General features: G+C 42.4%; 1 long non-coding RNA gene across 1 annotated transcript in view; it reads left to right on the top strand.

The window, feature by feature from the left end:
• LOC142103847 (uncharacterized) overlaps positions 1–15,984 on the top strand; it is a 68,276-nt gene extending 52,292 nt beyond the window's left edge. The window contains exons 2-4 of the long non-coding RNA XR_012679448.1: positions 12,153–12,352; positions 14,203–14,290; positions 15,042–15,984. This is a non-coding gene — a long non-coding RNA (uncharacterized LOC142103847). The remainder of the gene's footprint in view (positions 1–12,152; positions 12,353–14,202; positions 14,291–15,041) is intronic.
• The last annotated feature ends 979 nt before the right edge of the window (positions 15,985–16,963 follow it).

The raw sequence follows: 16,963 nt of genomic DNA, 5'->3' as shown, positions 1-16,963 counted from the left end.
GGCCAATTCAGACTTTCCCCCTCTGAAGTTAGAGATGTTTTATTGTCTTTTGAACTATTGGTAAAATGTTAGTAGTGTTCCAGCGTAGATGAAAGTAACTCTTCCTCTGTAGAGTTAGGGAAATCCAGAGCTGACTTGGCGGCTGAGACCGAAACTCAGTATTGCTGGGACATGTTTAGCATAATACTAAGAGCCTGAAGGCAGTGTCCATTGGCAGGGAATCGTACCCAAGCATGGCGAGCGCAGCGATGCTGGGGAACGTATACAGAAATCTGATACAAATAACGAGCACTTGTTACTTCTAATGGTTATATGGCATGTTATATATATATATACAGGCACACATACTACATGAACAATATATATATATATATATATATATATATATATATATATATATACATATACATAGAGAGAGAGAGAGGGAGGGATCAGATATATAGATATAAATAGATAGATAGACACACATGTAGAGCTACCCTAATTTTCAAATGCAAGGCCAGGGCACCCATATGGCCAGTAGTTTTAAATCCACCCCATACTTTACCTTAGGTAAAAATTTAGATGGGGATTGTCTTAGGAAAAGTGGAACTACATATATCACCACAGTGGTAGGACAAGATATCTAAGTTAGCACCCAAAGCAATGCTCAGAAAATGCCAAACGACCCTCGCCACGGCTCACGAGACTAATTTAACATCCACCTATTAAATCAAGCAGTGACCTGCATCCCAGTGACTCAGTGGTTAGCACTTCTGCCTCACAGCACTGGGGTCATGAGTTCAATTCCCGACCATGGTCTTATCTGTGTGTAGTTTGTATGTTCTCCCTGTGTTTGCATGGGTTTCCTCCCACACTCCAAAAACATACTGGTAGGTTATTTGGCTGCTATCAAAATTGACCCTAGGCTCTCTCTCTGTCTGTGTGTGTGTGTTAGGGAATTTAGACTGTAAGCTCCAATGGGGCAGGGACTGATGTGAGTGAGTTCTCTGTACAGCGCTGCAGAATCAGTGGCGCTATATAAATAGATGATGATGATCTCATATTAGAAGTATTCCCAATGCATCATGCTGGCACAGCCTATTTTTTTCTTCCCCTATGCCTTGGCCCAGCCTTATATCACTTGATTGTTTTGTGTATATGTAAGTGAATGTTATATATGTTATCTTAGCCTCCCTGGAGAAGAGGGGCCTACAAACATGACATGGCTTATGTCTTATTTAGGCTAGGTACACACTGGAGGTTTTTCAGCCAATCATCGGACCAAACAGCCGATAAACGACCACTCTGTCAGAATTTGCGTTAGTGTGTATGCTTATACAATGAACAACAGTCGTTCAAACGTGCTGATTGATGTTTCATCTGGTTGGTCGTACTGTTTAATAATCTCGTTCCAATCAGCTTCCGATAATGTAGTGTGTATGCACTCATGATCACCATCTCCATAGAGTTTGCAGAGTCATGACCTTTTCAGCCGATGCCGGCAATGAACATGTCTCGGTGACTAAATGTAGAGAGTGCTGTAGATGGAAAAATTGGTTCTGAGATTGAATATTTCGTTTCAGAGTCACAGAAGCTAATGAAATTTGTCATTACATGTGGATAGCTATAACAAGGCGGGTTTTAATCAGAGTGACAAGAATAAATGGATGAATAAATATTGTGCTGTCATTCTCTAAACAACTAGAGGGCCAGATGAAGGACCAGATGAAGAGCAGAGATCTGAAGGTAAATCGTGTCAGTGTGTACAACGCATGAATCACTCGACTGATTGGACCTTCAGTCGTAGATACAATCGTTGTAGATAACACGTTAGTCGGAAATTTCTCCAGTGTGTACCTGGCCTTAGTCATTACCCACTATTTACAAAACTTTACTATATTGTGTTAATTATTCTCAGACCTGCTAAAGATCTAGGTTTTATCAAACATACTCATCATATTGCCTAACTACCGACACTTCCACCATGAGGCCAAATGACATTCCTGTCGTAGGTTACAGGAGGAGTGTAAATGTCCAGAGATAAGGTCCTTCGTTTGACCTCCTGACCTGCTACATCGCTCACTGCCTTCTGTGGAGTCTACACTGCCGAGCATGCAGGGGGAAGCGCATGGTGACACACAGACCAATCACTGTGTGTTTCTTCCTGACATCAGTCATGTACAATGTTCTCACATGGACATCTAAGGAGAACCAGTGTGGTAAGTCATACCTGCGCACTTTCTCCTTAACTGATATGTGGGGTGCAGAATTGGGGGCCAAAATGTCTAGGTGGTGGGAGGGGTGTGAGAGCACAGGATCATCCTAAATGTAAAACATGTCCACTATCGAATGGTTAAACCTTCTTTTGTCAAAAATACTTCATGAATAACTAGTGCGATTTTGCAGTAGACCGTGTGAATGAAAATATTTACAGGTACGGTTTAGATTTTAAAATACAGCTAATCCTTTCCCTTTATCTGCCATGAAGACTAATTAAAGAGCTCAGTTTAGGGATTAATAGTAGATGTAATAATTGAAAGACACGGAATGCATACACATGATCCTTTATAAGCAAATCACAAATCCATGCATACATAATTTGGCAGAAGGAAGTAATCTAATTCCTCTTACAATGGACCTGATCCATGCAGGAGAAGTGCGGTAATTTATCTTCCAAATCTTCTAATCCTTCTTGTGAATACTGAACAGTACGCACCATAAGCTGCCTTAAACTTCCAGAGACAGTAGTGAGGCATGCCGGCATGTTCACACCTATTTTGGGGAACTTGAAAGTCCCTGTGATGGAAATACAGTGAGCCTTTTCAACAAAAGAAGGAATAGAATAGGATATTAGACAATGATAGTTATTTAGGTGAATAGAGAGAAAGGAGACAGCACATTACATCTCCTTAGCCTTGATTTATGGAACAAAGACATTTCTAGACGGAAAACAAGCTGGAAATCCCGAGTTATCCTCTAGACTGCCAAGCTAAGAAAGGTGGGACCTACTGTGCCAAAGCTAAAGATGAAAGAGTCACCCCCAATTAAATGATGTCTCCACAATTAGTTCAGCACCTTATGATGTACTGTACATATTGATCAAGTTCTTCTGTATTGATATGGATGGAAGCCATGATGATAGAAAGTGACTGAAATGTTATCTTGGAGTAGTGGATCGAGCCGTGGTCACCTGATCATGATGAGTTGTAGGGATTGGACTCCTAGGTAAAATTTCCCAAATTCTACCCTACAATGTCTGTTGTGTCACAACTCAGGTCAATGCCTCTCACAGTCATTGTTCTAAGTGAAGACACCAAATACTTACAGAGTTCCCTAGTGTCATCAGAGGAGGAGTGGGTTATATCACCCCCCCAGAGGAGTGAGCGATGTCACCCCCGCAGAGGAGGAGTGATGTCACCCAGGCAGAGGAGGCGTGAGTTAGGTCACCCCCTGCAGTGCAGGAGTGAGTGAGATCACTCCCGCAGAGGAGGAGTGAGTGGGGTCACACCACAGAGGAGGAGTGAGTGATGTCACCCTTGCAGAGGAGGAGTGAGTGAGGTCACCCCCGCAGAGGAGGATGGAGGTACTTATAGAATCCAAAACTCACAAGATCCGACGACGCAACAATGATGTTTTGCCTAGTTTTCAGTTCAGAGGGCGCTCAAAAGTACCGAGCCAGCTCAGTACTTTCAGATCTGCGATGTTCGGGTGGGCTCAGTTTTCCGAAAAACCGAGCCCGAGCATCTCTAGCCAAAACATTAAAACCACCTGCCTAATATTGTGTAGGTCCCCCTCGTGCCGCCAAAGCAGCTCTGACCCGTCATTTTTTTTCCTTAGTTGCCCTACATTTCCCTGTAAAAAGCAAAGCGTTGCATGCACATCTGTTGTAATTACTGTATAGACTTGCTGTTCTGGGGTTATGTGAATCAAGCAACATATAAGCCTATGATCAGTACATGTCAAGAAGTAGTACTCACCCCAAGAGGAAGGAAGTCTGCACTTTTAACATGTCCTTAACATTCTACAGAGTTATAGCTCACGGTAGTAGAATAGTAGGTCAGATGCAGTCTCTGGGCCTGATTCATCAAGGAATGTAAATACTGATTTTGTGCACATAATCAGCAAATTTGATCTTCGCACCGAAGCATGCGCAACTAAATGCAGCAGCGCCCAATTCATCTTCGTACGCTAAGGACACTTACTACAGCTTTCAATTTCAGAGTGGGAACGGGGGGTGGTTAAGGAGCGTTCACCCGCAATCAATGTACAGCAAGGGTGTGCTAAACTCTAGCGCACGCATCCATGTCTGATTCAAGCTTTGGGCATCTCAAAGTTACTTGATTTCCTGCCGTATCTCTTGCTCCAGCTACAGGGCTAGTCTAAGTCCTGATTACTAGTGATGACGGCTGTGTATGCTATAACATGTGTTTGCAATCAGGAGCAAGTGTAAAAATGTATTTTATGTACAGTAGACATTAACAACATCCTAATAAATGTATTTTTATGAAAAAAATCTAAAAAAAACCTTAAAACTTTTATAAACAGATGACATTAATTGATTGTTTTTCCTGTGCGTTCTTACACAAATTTATATTCCACATAGGTATTGGAGATGTATCCTGCAGAGTCTTATGTAGTACAACTGAGCAGACCTACACCTTGTTGTTGTTGGCTACGACCGATATCCGTGCCCTATGACACCAACGCAGGTCATGCTCAGTATACGTTCCTGCATGAAGCAGGCCCTCTGTGTATAGCTAGATTGCAATCAAGATATAGGACAAGGTCATGGGGAAGGGAACAGGTAATCACATGGAAGAAAGACTTCAGGAGTTATAATATACAACTATAATTTATTTCTCATATTCACTCCTGTGGGACACACCAGTAAAATGATTTACTTCTGCTTTTCAGTCCAAGGTTTTATTTGAGATTTTGCAATGTATATAACTTGTATTATTGAATGAATGTATTTACTGTGTGTCTAGAGTTGTTTCCAAGAAACAGGGTATATGGAGATGAGTAATTACAGGAATCACACAAATTACATAATAAAAGCCTCCCCTGGCAGAATTTCAGCCTAAATTGTATGTTTCATGGAACAAATGCTTTGGAAAGTCAGAGGTAAGCGAGAGGTGAGCTGTATGTTCAGTCTCCGACCTTGTCTGTGGCGGCAGCTCGTGTACAATGAACGCAATCTTCACTGGCCCTAAAAATATCAGCTCTGTGTATGTTCCCAAAAGTCTAAACCCCGGTGGTCGAAGTGGAATGAATCACAAGCAATGAACACACTTCTTTAAAGGGCAAGTTAATTTCTGTAGACTTCATTTTAGGGGATATATGTGCAAAAAAACAACAACTCTCCCTATCCTACTGTATATCTAACTATAGGTTAGATACACTCTGTAGTAGTCAGCAGGTTCTTGATCACATTCAGATCCCTCCATCCTGAAGTCCTCCAGGTTGTTAGCAGAACAGGATTGTGTTCCCTAAGGGTCAATTATTAACCACAAAAGTGGAAGCTTCAAGCTGCCTACCTTCCGAACTAGCACATTTCAAGTTGCGGGACAGTTCCAGGTCCTTGAAAATGACTCCAGAAAATCAATCTGTGCCTCTCATTCATCATCATCACCATTTATTTATATAGCGCCACTAATTCCGCAGCGCTGTACAGAGAACTCACTCACATCAGTCCCTGCCCCATTGGAGCTTACACTCTAAATTCCCTAACACACACACATACACACACACACACAGAGCCAGACAGACTAGGGTCAATTTGTTAGCAGCCAATTAACCTACTAGTATGTTTATGGAGTGTGGGAGGAAACCGGAGCACCTGGAGGAAACCCACGCAAACACGGGGAGAACATACAAACTCCTCACAGATAAGGCCATGGTCGGAAATTGAACTCATGACCCCAGTGCTGTAAGACAGAAGTGCTACCACTGAGCCACCGTGCTGCCCCATTACAGATAAACCTGGACCCTGCCTAGTGGAAGTGGTGAAATTAAATATCAACCTCATAACTCTGTAATATCATGCCCTTATTAATTTAAACTTTTCAATTTTTAGGCTTAAATACTGCTTGGTTTACCTTTATGCAGGGGGTGTGGCCACTGCTGGGCCCGATGAGGGGGGCCGGTATTGCTTTTCCATTCCAAGGCTGCCACTGCCCTCCTGACAGCCCATCTCCCTGCCTGAGCCCCCCACTCTCTCAAAACAGTGGCATCTCTGAAACTCTAATCAAATTTTGTTATGAGGCTCGGGGATGTACTGTGCCCCTAGCTGCACAACCTCTTTCCAGAGAGCTTTTACCCCTTAACTGTTATCAGGTTACGGAACTGTTAATAATGTGCCAAGGGGCTTTTCCTATGTTCCTGGTGAGTATGTGAATGAGTTGTCTCCGGTCAACTATAGGGGATCCGGCAGGGTTTCCTTAGTCAACCCATGTTGCCATGATCTGCACCCCTGTGAGGGATCATCATCATCATTTATTTATATAGCGCCACTGATTCCGCAGCGCTGTACAGAGAACTCATTCACATCAGTCCCTGCCCCATTGGAGCTTACAGTCTAAATTCCTTAACATACACACACACATACACATACACACACACAAACACACACACAGAGACTAGGGTCAATTTTTTGACCTACTAGTGTGTGTTTGGAGTGTGGGGGGAAAACAGAGCAGCCGGAGGAAAACCACGCAAACAAGGGGAGAACATACAAACTCCTCACAGATAAGGCCATGGTTGGGAATTTAACTCATGACTAAAGATGAGCGCACTCGGATTCCTGGAATCCGAGCCCCCCCGAACATTGCGGATCCGAGTCAGATCCGAGCACTGTCCGGGTATTCCTGCCGATTCCGAAACTTAAAACGAGGCTCTGAGTCATAATCCCGCTGTCGGATCTTGCGATACTTGGAACCTTTAAATTCCCCGCTTGCTGCCGCCATCTTCACTCGGGCATTGATCAGGGAAGAGGGAGGGTGTGTTAGGTGGTCCTCTGTCCTGCTATTTCTCGTGCTGTGCTGTGCTCTGTCCTGCTGAGTCCAGTGGTGCTTTTGGCAGTGCTCTGTCCTGCTGAGTCCAGTGGTGCATCAGTCCAGTGCTCTGTCCTTGCTGAGTCCAGCGTTGCATTTTGTCCTGTGCTTTGTTCTGCAAAGTGCATATTTCTTTCAAAAGTATTAAAAATTGTTCCATAAAAAGAAAAAAAAAAGAAAAATTCTACAAAAATCCTTTTAAATTAATATAAAAAAAAATAATCAAAAAAGTCCTTGCTGAGTCCAGTGGTGCATCAGTCCAGTGCTGTGTCCTTGCTGAGTCCAGTGGTGCATCAGTCCAGTGCTGTGTCCTTGCTGAGTCCAGTGGTGCATCAGTCCAGTGCTGTGTCCTTGCTGAGTCCAGTGGTGCATCAGTCCAGTGCTGTGTCCTTGCTGAGTCCAGTGGTGCATCAGTCCAGTGCTCTGTCCTTGCTGAGCCTAGCGGTGCATTTTGTCCTGTGCTTTGTTCTGCTAAGTGCATATTTATTTCAAAAGTATTAAAAATTCTTCCATAAAAAGAAAAAAAAAAGAAAAATTCTACAAAAATCCTTTTAAAATAATATAAAAAAAATAATCAAAAAAGTCCTTGCTGAGTCCAGTGGTGCATCAGTCCAGTGCTCTGTCCTTGCTGAGTCCAGTGGTGCATCAGTCCAGTGCTCTGTCCTTGCTGAGTCCAGTGGTGCATCAGTCCAGTGCTCTGTCCTTGCTGAGTCCAGTGGTGCATCAGTCCAGTGCTATGTCCTTGCTGAGTTCAGTGGTGCATCAGTCCAGTGCTTTGTCCTTGCTGAGTCCAGTGGTGCATCAGTCCAGTGCTCTGTCCTTGCTGAGTCCAGTGGTGCATCAGTCCAGTGCTCTGTCCTTGCTGAGTCCAGCAGTGCGTTTTGTCCTTCATTTTCTTCCACACCTGTGGCTGCGAGGAAAAAGCTCAGTTTTCCTCAAAGCGTATGTTGTGTCTCTGTTTCCGGCGGACACAAGTCTACAGCGGTGCAAAGACCTGCTGGTCAGGAGATTGTCCTCTGAAGAGGACCGTGACATGCCAACAGCTCCACCCTCATTTTCTTCCACATCTATGGCTGCGAGGAAAAAGCTCAGTTTTCCCAAAAGAGGCACTGGCGGGGATGCTGATAACATCTGGTCCGGACTGAAGGACCTGCCAACCATTGCAGACATGTCTACTCTCGCTGCATTTGATGCTGTCACAATTGAAAAAATGGTGGAGGATTACTTTGCTGACACCATCAAAATAGACATGTCAGACAGTCCATATTGTTACTGGCAGGAAAAAAAGGCAGTTTGGAAGCCCCTGTACAAACTGGCTCTATTTTACCTGAGTTGTCTCCCCTCCAGTGTTTACTCGGAAAGAGTTTTTAGTGCAGCGGGGAACCTGGTCAGTGAGCGGCGAAGGAGGTTGCTTCCTCAGAACGTTGAAAAAATTATGTTCATAAAAATGAATTCTCAAGTCCTCAATCAAGCACAGCAGTGCCCACAAGATAATACAGAGGGACCTGTGGTTGTGGAGTCCAGTGGGGACGAATTGATAATGTGTGAGGATGAGGAAGTACACACTGAGGGGGGTCAGGAATCAGAGGATGAGGACGACATCTTGCCTCAGTAGAGCCAGTTTAATTCTATTAGTAGTTCCCAAAAAGAGGAACTGCCACTTCTATTTAATACTTTAATTCTATTAGTAGTTCCCAAAAAGAGGAACTGCCACTTCTATTTAATACTTTAATTCTATTAGTAGTTCCCAAAAAGAGGAACTGCCACTTCTATTTAATACTTTAATTCTATATCTAGTTCCCAAAAAGAGGAACTGCCATTTATATTACTACGTTCATTGTTTGTGTAGTTCAAAAAAGAGGAACTGCCATTTCTATTTATATTTTCTTTCTATATGTAGTTCCCAAAAAGAGGAACTGCCATTTCTATTACTACTTTCTTTCTTTCTGTATTTCAAAAAAAGAGGAACTGCCATTTCTATTACTACTTTCTTTCTTTCTTTCTGTATTTCCCAAAAAATATAACTGCGGCCTTAACTGCTATGTTGGTGTTAGACGCACATCCGGTGTCCGCCATCTGTGCAGTGGTATTCAGACCAGTTGAGGGTTTTATATTGTGGCCCCGGTACCAAATTGGGTACCGGGACCACTACACTACGCAGTCCAGATAGCTGTGCAGTGGAATTGAGAACAGATTATGTTTTTTTATTGTGGCGGGCCACTACACTACGCAGTCCAGAAAGCTATCTCGGTCCAACGATTTGGACTAAAAACAATATTGTGAAGTGTGAGGTGTTCCAAATACACTGGAAATTAGTGGAAATGATTGTTATTGAATGTTATTGAGGTTAATAATAGCGTAGGAGTGAAAAACCAACAAAAAACTAGATTTTAGCACTTTTTATGCTTTTTTTTAATAATAAATCAGAACCCAAAACCATAAATCAGAACCAAAACCTTTCGTCATGTATTTTGGCAAAACAAATCAGAACCCAAAACCTCAAGCTAATCAGAACCCAAAACACTAAAAGTGCCCGGTGCACACCCTTACTCATGACCCCAGCGCTGTGAGACAGAAGTGCTAACCACTTAGCCACCGTGCTGCCCAAAGATCACGACTCTGTGCTTGAGAAATTGAGGAGGTGAAACTACTCTATCCATGATATTAACTGCCCCCTCTTCTCTAGGTACGCTGAGGCACCTGGGGTACTACAATAAAACGTGACAGAGCATTGAGAAGGTCTTTATTACATTATAGCACTTTTTTTTAGCTTAATTTGTGTTTAAAAATTTGTATTACATTAGTAAAGGGGTGTTATTGTTTGGTTATTTGTACACTGAGACATTTAATTTTGTGTTGATGCCATGTTCCAAGGTCCGGTACCTTGTTTGTTGGGGGATTTATTTTATATTCTGATTACTTGCCACTCTTCAATTTCTTTAAACATTAGGGAATGCTGACAGTGAGTAGACTATTGTTAAAAGGACATCTTTCGCAGAATTTACTCTCCTTCACCACCAGCCATTCGTAAGTGTTTTCTTGCACTGGCCACTTATGATTGGCTGGCAGTGAAGTGATGTTGAACATTTTGCTGTGGTCGTCCTAAGCGGACTAGGGTGATATGGTTTTTGGGAGTTGTTTATTTGCAAATTGTGTATATGTGCTGTTGTTTTTTTTTAAAACGGTTTAACTTCTTTGATATAATATGCAGAGGGCCCAAGGGCTCTTTGAGTGATTGGGAGGAAGCATGCTACTCATATTTAAAAATGGTTTATTTTTTTTGTACATGGTCCAGTACAAGCAGAATGGTGAAATGGAAGCAGACCACGAAGTTTGCATTGCCAGACCTTTGCATTTCTGTGGAACTTTGGTGCAAAACTCATTTTGCACAAAATTTGACTAAATTTCCCCTCCCAAGCAGTTGAGGCTATTATGGTATGTTCTGGTATATTCACTAGAAGTGCCTGGGAAATCCAGATTCTCTACAATTTCCCCATCTTCAGGTTATGATGTAATAAGCAGCCCCAAAATACAGTAATATTTCCTGTATCCAACCTCGATTTCAGAGGTAATGAAGTTCCCTTGTTTTCTTAATAACGTATCACATCTCTGTTGGTTCAGAAGGTCACGTCCGTTCCAGCTGACACTTGCATCAGTTCCTACTTGGAATGAGTCTTCCATTAGAGAATCTGGCTGTGACCATTATGCTATTACACAGTTAGGAAATTTTCCACGAAATCCAAGTGCTTCAGCAACGCCCAACTCCGCACTGTAACAGAGGAGAACGCCAGCTATGTCTTCATATGCATAGTCTGCCTTCCTGGTTACAACTGGTGAAGTCCTGATTAGAACATAGGACATGTCTTGAGCTTTTTTTTATAAACAAGTTCTTTCGTAGACCTGTAATTATTTGCGTTTGAACTCAAATGGCATGGGAGTCTGCTAGTTAAAAAAAACAACTCTTAATGGATTGTAGTACATAAAAATGTTCATTTAAACACTTTCATGTGTGCTTGCGATCTGTTTCTGTGAGTTTTGACCATTGGTGCAAGTTTATTTATTATTATTATTATTATTATCGTAGATTTGTAAGGCGCCACAGTGCTCCACAGCGCCGTACAGTAGGGAAAACAAGGATATACTTAAAACAGGACATATGTAAAATAAGAACAGACAAGCAGACAAAATGAATGGAGACATGGATACAAAGGGTATGGAGGACCCTGCTCATTAGAGAGCTTACATTCTAAAGGGAAGAGGGCACAGCTGAAACAAGAGGAGCAAGTGTGGCTCAGAGTGGAGATTGGGACAGTTGTGAGGGTGCATTTGTGGAAATAGTGTTATCGAGGATAAGGTCACCTCTAAAACAGAGATGGGTTTTCAAAGAGCATCTAAAGATTTGAAGGCTGTGGGAAACTCTGATAGAGCGTGGTAGGGAATTCCATAAGTGAGGAGCAGCGCGGGAGAAGTCTTGTAGGCGGGAGTGAGAGGTGGTTACCAGAGACGAGACAAGGTGCAGGTCAGAGGTAGATCTAAGAGGGCGGGAGGGAGAGTATTTTAATATGAGATTTGAGATGTATGCTGGGGTAGTGTTGTTGACGGCATTGTAGGTAAGGGTGAGTAATTTGAATTTGATTCTGGAGGACACAGGGAGCCAGTGTAGGGATTTGCAAAGTGATGCAGCAGATGTGAAGCGGTGAGAGAGGAAGACTAGTCTTGCAGGAGCATTTAGGATGGTTTCGAGTGTGGATATATGGGTGTCAGGAATGCCAGATAGCAGGAGGTTGCATAAGGTATAGATTTATGTTGCTGTGGTAGCACATTTAATACCTATATTTGAGGAAGAGAATTGAATCATGTTCTGTCACAGGCTGGTAAAAATAGCAAATATTTAGATAGTCCCTAGTAATGTGATTTTGTTACCACACTGCCACGCACCATCTTCTCCTATACTGATTTATCCTACGCAGCCAGTATTCTGCCTCACAAGGGAAATGACTGCAGAATTGCGCCCTGGTAAGATTCCTCGGCATGCAATGAGAAAATTAAAACATGTATAATGTTTATTTTAAATTGCCATCTAATTATGAATTTAATATATTTCTAATTTATGTGCAGGAACACCCAGGCCTGGAGTTAGGATCAAGGATGCCTAGGGAGCAAACATGTTCACGTTCGCAATATTCAGCTTAGTTAAGACGTCAGTGTGCCTTCCAACCTCTTGGTACTGAGATTAGGAAGAGCCCAACCAAACGCTGGGGCTCCACAGCCACATTCATGTATGGAAATCTGGCAGAATGTCACTCATCATAATACAGGTGAGTCCTGTCCTGTCAATTTTTCGAAGCTTGGACACTGGATAAAATGTATCCTATACCTGGACCTAGAACCTACCCAGGATTAGCCATTGTTAGACATTTGCATTGTAGTCTATCGTCTTTTCACCAATACTGTTTGCAAAAATGTACTCTATCTGCCTAATGACATAGTGAATTTGTAATCTTGTTGTGGAGTTTTCTTGACCCCCCTCCTAGGCAGTACGAGCAGCCTTGTTAGAATCCGATGCTACGCACCTAACCTAAGGGAGTGTGACCACGGAGATGGGTAGGAAGCTATTAGCTTACATAATCACTTGCACTAATTTTCCTCTGCCTATAATCTGCTCCAATGGGGTCGAGAATGAAGATAAGGCCAGGGATGGAGACCAAGTAGTCGCTTCATCCCCTGCCATTATAGTCCACCACTTCCAGGTCCCCAGGGCAGAACTAGACCCAGGTAATTTGGAACACCCCCCTCAGCGCTCCTTGCACTGTTGGTCACTAAACATTCTGTCCATGTAAAATATGCACTGCAAAGATTGCCTGTTACAAACGTGACATATCTGATTATATGTAATCGACTATAGCATGATGAGTTAGGATATCTGTCCCCAAGAAGTTATTATAAAGGTGAAAGCTAATAAAGGGGGCAATCAGTTTTACATTTATATAGTCCAGTAACGTGAAATATAGGGTATATTTGTGGACATCGGTCTAACGCTCCTCACACACTTTGGAGTTTGTAACCAGTTAGGCTAACCAGACATTCCACTCTGCCCAAACCTAATCTGCTATAATCATTCATAATGATATTGTGTCTGGTTACATGACGTTAAAAAATGACCACATATTTTATGGCATCAGAGGGGATTTACGTAATATGATAAATATATATGGTAAATGCTGGTTTAATGCCCCTTGCATGGATGGTCATGGGTGATACAACCAACCATGGAGCGTTCCTGACCTGGCTGGACTGTAGCATTTAAATACCCAACTTCTACTTGCTTTCATTCTCTGGGTTTCAGACCATCTTCAGTATTAGTCTAAGCTCTTTAGTTCTGGCTTAAATGCATGGTGAGAGGATACACAGAGTCTCCCATATCCAAATGCCCTTCTGACAGACAGAGTGCAGGAGGAGAGATAGTGTCCAGCCATGGAGGGAGTATGAGATCCGGGAGGGAGACCCCAGACTTGGCTTTGTAACGAGATTTCCCCAACTGTCAGAGGGAGAGAGAGAGAGAGTGCCTGACTTCCGAGAGGGAAACTCTGGGATTCATCTCCAGAAAGAGATGTCCCCATTTGTCAGAGCGAGTCCGAGTTACAATAGGGATGCTCTGGAGCCCAGAGAGGGGTATAGAGGAATTGGTGAGACCTCCGGGAGTCCCCCAGAAAGATGGGAGGTGTAGTAAAGCCAGGAGCAGTCAGATTGACTTATCAGTGAATTGGGGATTTGGAGCGTGGGTGTCCACTGTAAGATGCATTCTGAGAGGAGCATGTGAACAGAGACTGTGGACCCCTGAGTACTGCGTGGGGCTGGGTGCAGAACAGCTAAAGGGGAAGAGATACTCATTAGTGCGGTGAGATCAGGACTGGTAGAAAGATGCTGATAGCATTGAGGCTGAAGAGTGAGAGACAAAGAGTCAATCCTAACCAGTGAGAGTGCCAGCTCTGGGGACCACTGTGTGGTGTAATGCTAATGTGTGAGAGGATAATATGTAATGTAAGTGGTTCTTTATTTCATCATAAAGGGTGGTCCGGTGCCCTGTTATTTGTCCGCTATAACTGTACTGTGCTACCATGTCTGTGTCAGCTCCTCATGTAACGTGTTCCTAAACATGTACGCGCAGGGTTGACTGTTATTAAAAACACCCAATGAATCCTGTGATGAAGAGGACAGAACTACACCTGTGTGAGGAGTATGAGAGTCTCCAAAAGGTATGTGCCAGTAAGTGTGTACCCACTCCACCCCAAAGACAGAACAGGGGCTACCTCAAGATTCGTGCAATTAGCCTTTCACACCTACAACTTTTCAAGTGCGAAGAGATAGGGAGGGCGACCCTATCACTAACAACATAGAAAGGGATATTTGACTGTACTGGTGGTCAGATGGTGATATTGTCTACCAAGCCCATTTACTGAATGGATTATAAACTGGTTGGATGCCTTTCTTGTGAGAAATATTAGTAGCTATAATTAATGTTATGATTGCTGCCTAGGTGTAATCCTTGCCTCGCAACTATCCTTTGTTGCCCACATCAACTCTATATTTACATCATGCGGCATACATCTAAAAAACATTTCCAGAATATCTCACACAATACACTGTAAAAACTTTAATTCATGCACTCATCATCTCCGGCATCGACTATTATAATTACCTCCTTATTGGTCTTCCCAAAATCAGAATCGAGCCCTTCAATGCATTTTGCACGCAGCGACTAAATTGATTTTCCTTGAAAATCGTTTTACATCTGCTGAGCCACTCTGTCAGTCTCTACATTGGATGCCTGTTTTTCATCGAATCCAATATAAAATTCTTCTACTAACATACAAGGCCGTCAACAAAATTGCACCGACACATATCTCCTCACTTGTCTCAAAATATCTTCCATCTCGACACCTCCGTTCGGCACAATATCTACATCTCTCTTCTACTCTCATTACTTCCTCCCATTCTCGGTTGCAGGACTTTTTTCGGGCTGCACCTACTTTATGGAATTCGCTCCCTCACACAGTAAGACTTTCCTCTAGTCTTCAAGCGTTCTCTGAAAACCCACCTCTTCAGACAAGCTTATGATATTCCTCAACCACCATCTTAATCTCCCTAGGTTATCCTATTACCACCCTCTACACAGCTAACACAAGACAACAACCCTCTGACCAACATTGCTGTGTGGCTGAGCATACAGCCCACTAAATACTTTGGAACCTTTGCATTCTATCTGGACAAATATTCAATATGATGTAGCACTTACCCTTGTGTATCAAACCATTGTCCCATAGATTGTAAGCTTGCGAGCAAGGCCCCCTTACCTCTCTGTCTGTATTTATCACCCATTATTGTTTTATTACTGTTTGTTCCCAAGTGTAAAGCGCTACGGAATCTGCTGGCGCTATATAAATAAATGTTGATGATGATAATGATTGGAATGATTCAGGGAAGTAATGTAACTTCCATTATTGGGTCAAGGAAGATTATCTTTGTGCCGTTTGATTGGAAGAATAAATGAAGGCTCTTTTTTTTGCCTTCCTCTGTGTCAAGCTGTTAACAATTAGAAGAAGTAGAACATAATGGATTTGTGTTTGTTTTATTTCACTAAATAAATATGTTAGTTGATTAACCAGAGTGTGAACTAACTGGATCTGCACCATTAATGAACTTTTCACATGTACAGATATTTAAATATGGTTTTGGGTAATCATTGGGGAAACCTGGCTTCAGTACTTATTATTTGCGCAACTACATTGTGAAATTTTTTCAAGGAAACCAAAGGAACCTGCTACACCAAACCTGCCCCCAAGTTATGTACCAATAATGACTGTCTACTTTCCTGGTAAAGCTGTGGAAGCCTTAATTTGGGACATGTTAAGCATGTTGGAGAAAACTTGTTATGAACAAGGTGTGTGTGGATGTTTTGACAAATAAAAAGTGAAGCAATATGATTGATGTAATTATTCATTTCTAAATGAAATAAATTATACTCATCAGACAAGACCGGTAGCGTTCCGATGTCTGGGTTTAGACCTCTGCTACATAATTATATTTCTCATCAAGAATTAATTATATTTTTATTCCTGGGCAACTTCCAGATTCCTTCACGAGGTAATTATGAAAGGGTATTTACAGAGCAATGGTTTGTATTGTATATATTTCTCTTAGGCTCTGATTTGATGGTATGATATGTAACTTTTTTCTACTAAAATGTCTGATTCTGGTGGCTTGTCTTCTTCAGCTAAGGGTGTCTCTTTTTAAATAGATATTCTTAAATATACAGCATAAAATACAGCATAGAGACATATGCTCAAGTATGAAAATATCTCAAAATTATAGCATAGAGTACACTGAACATATTCTATCCATTAAGGGCCAGCTTAAATTACGTTTATTTGGTTTATGATGTAATATATGTTTTTGCAGAAGAAATGTCATCTGAAGAACAGTAGACGTTAAAGGACATTTGGAGGCTGGTGATACGCTGCCCCCGAAACTGGTTTTGGATTCAGACAAGCTTAAATATTCCTCAACCACCCTCTTAACCTCACTACCTTACCCTATTACCATCCATCATCATCATCACTTATTTATATAGCACCACTAATTCCGCAGCGCTGTACAGAGAACCCATTCACATCAGTCCCTGCCCCACTGGATCTTACAGTCTAAATTCCCTAATAGAGACACACACTCACACACAGACAGACAGAGACAGACAGGGACTAGTGTCAATATTTGGTAGCAGCCAATTAACCTACCAGTATGTTTTTGGAGTGTGGGAGGAAACCGGAGCACCCGGAGGAAACCCACGCAAACACAGGGAGAACATACAAACTCCACACAGATAAGGCCATAGCCGGGAATCAAACTCATGACCCCAGTGCTGTGAGGCA

The sequence above is a fragment of the Mixophyes fleayi genome, chromosome 1 (assembly GCF_038048845.1).
Source record: "Mixophyes fleayi isolate aMixFle1 chromosome 1, aMixFle1.hap1, whole genome shotgun sequence".
Lineage (NCBI taxonomy): Eukaryota > Metazoa > Chordata > Amphibia > Anura > Limnodynastidae > Mixophyes > Mixophyes fleayi.
Note: the sequence above shows the minus strand (reverse complement) of the source record. Positions and strands in the feature narration are given on the sequence as shown.